This window comes from Nannospalax galili, unplaced genomic scaffold (genome assembly GCF_000622305.1).
Source record: "Nannospalax galili isolate Female #2095 unplaced genomic scaffold, S.galili_v1.0 scaffold1146, whole genome shotgun sequence".
In the NCBI taxonomy this organism is placed as follows: Eukaryota; Metazoa; Chordata; class Mammalia; order Rodentia; family Spalacidae; genus Nannospalax; species Nannospalax galili.
Window position 1 is genome coordinate 11,021 of NW_008355380.1, and position 2,102 is coordinate 13,122.

Here is a 2,102-nt window from a genome sequence, read left to right on the forward strand (position 1 = left end):
ACTTTAATTCTATGCTGCTGGGGAGTAATGGAATGACTTGTCATTCTTTTCCCAGTGTCAGGGCCCTTCAGATACAATTGTGGATTTGTTTTGTGGGGGCACTTTTTTGTTTTGTTTTTTGGTTCTTTGGTTGGGGGGGGGCTTTGGGGGGTTGATTTGGTTTGGTTTGGTTTTTTGTTTTTGTTTTTGTTTTTTGGGTTTTTTTTTTTTTCGGTCTTTTTGAGGTAGGGTTTCTCTGTAACCCCAAGCTGGCCTGGAATTCACTATGTAAACCAGGCTGACCTTGAACTCACAGAGAGCCACCTGCCTCTGCCTCCCAAGTGCTGGGATTAAAGGTGTGTACCACCATGCCCAAATAGAATTGTTATTCTATATGTGATATATTTTTTCACATTTTTTGTAATTACATGGAAATTATGAGTATAATTATATTCTACCTTTTAGAATCTTGAATTACTACTTGTCAAATTTTACCATGTAATTTTTTTTAATACATCACTCTTTTTAGCCTACAAACATACACACAAATTTTGATACTCCTTTTCATTGGCTTGAAATATACAAATATTACGATCTAATGATAAACTTTAGGACTAACGTATCATGTGTGGATACATGTTTTTGTATAACTTGAGAAGGGAAGTTACTAAAATGAAAGGTAATTTTAAAAATAGTTGACTTCTTACCAGGAAGCTATTCTGTGTGTGAATGAATGTGTGTGTGTGTGTGTGTGTGTATACTATATATACATGTATATATAATGTGTATGTATGGATATGTATATATGTGTATACATAGATACCTAATCTACACTGAACTCATTTCTCTGAAACAGCATGGTTCTTAATCTCTTGATGCTAATTCTAAGATTACTGTTAGTCGTACATCATATGTCACTTTTTCAAAGTTTGTAAAATATGGTTTATTTGACCAGATAAGTGCTTTTAAGATTGTTTTAGTAGTTTTCAGAAATTACTCTGAAAATATAATACCAGACTGACCATGTTAAGACATATTCTTTCATTATATATTTTTTCTCAACAAAACAATTTAAGTTATTTCTTTAACTTATTGCTTCTTTCAGGTTGATAAAATACTCTCTTAATAAGTTCACTGAAGCAATTCGTTTGAGTGAACAGAGATGGTTTCATCAAAAGTGTATGAAACAAGCACACAGACAATATAGGTGTATAATAGATGTTCTGTAACAAGTAGAAAGTAATTCATATCAGAATGAATTTCATGTTTCTTTTTCTTTTTAATAGAACTTCATGGTGAAGGAATCATATGAATTCTGCATAATACACAAAGCACATAGACTATGGCTGAGGGGACATATGAATTTACTGTGCTCTGGTTATTTGCTTAAATTTTTATTTTCAGCTACATATGCAAAGCTCTGATTCTCCATAGCCTGACTTGTGGCTCTCATTTCTCAGTTTTCTCCTCATTCCTCTTCATCTAAAATGGGAACTTTTCATTTCTGATGTATAATTTGGATTTCTCTAATACAGGGTAACTTGTGTTTAGGGAGTCATGGAAGGTCTTCATTTTAAGGTCTTATTTATAATTCACCCATAGTTGTAATGGTATAAGCTGTAAGGTATAGTTTCAACATGTGTATAATTGGTTAATCAAATCAATAATTATCAGATCTGTTAACTCAAACATTTAGACTTTTCATGGTAAGAATTTTAGGCTTCTAGCTATTTTGTAATAAGTTACAAATTATTATTAGCTATTATTACCATATTATGTAAGAAAGCAGTACCTATCAATCACTCTGCATGTCCCTCTGTACTACCCACCCACAAGTAACTGCTGTGTCATTCTCCATGGACATGAATTTTTTAATATTTTATATTTTTAATACACAATACTTATCATTGTATGTCTAATTTCATTTAAAATATTACAAATTACAGAATTTTATTATGTATTCCACATGCTAATGCTTTTTGCATATGTGCCCAGTAGTATGATTGCTGAATCATATGGTGGTTCTGTTTTTAATTTGAGAAAGAAGTGACATACTGTTTTCTGTAATTGCTCTGCAAACTTCCTTACAAATACTCAGTAAAAGATCATTTTTCTCCAAATCA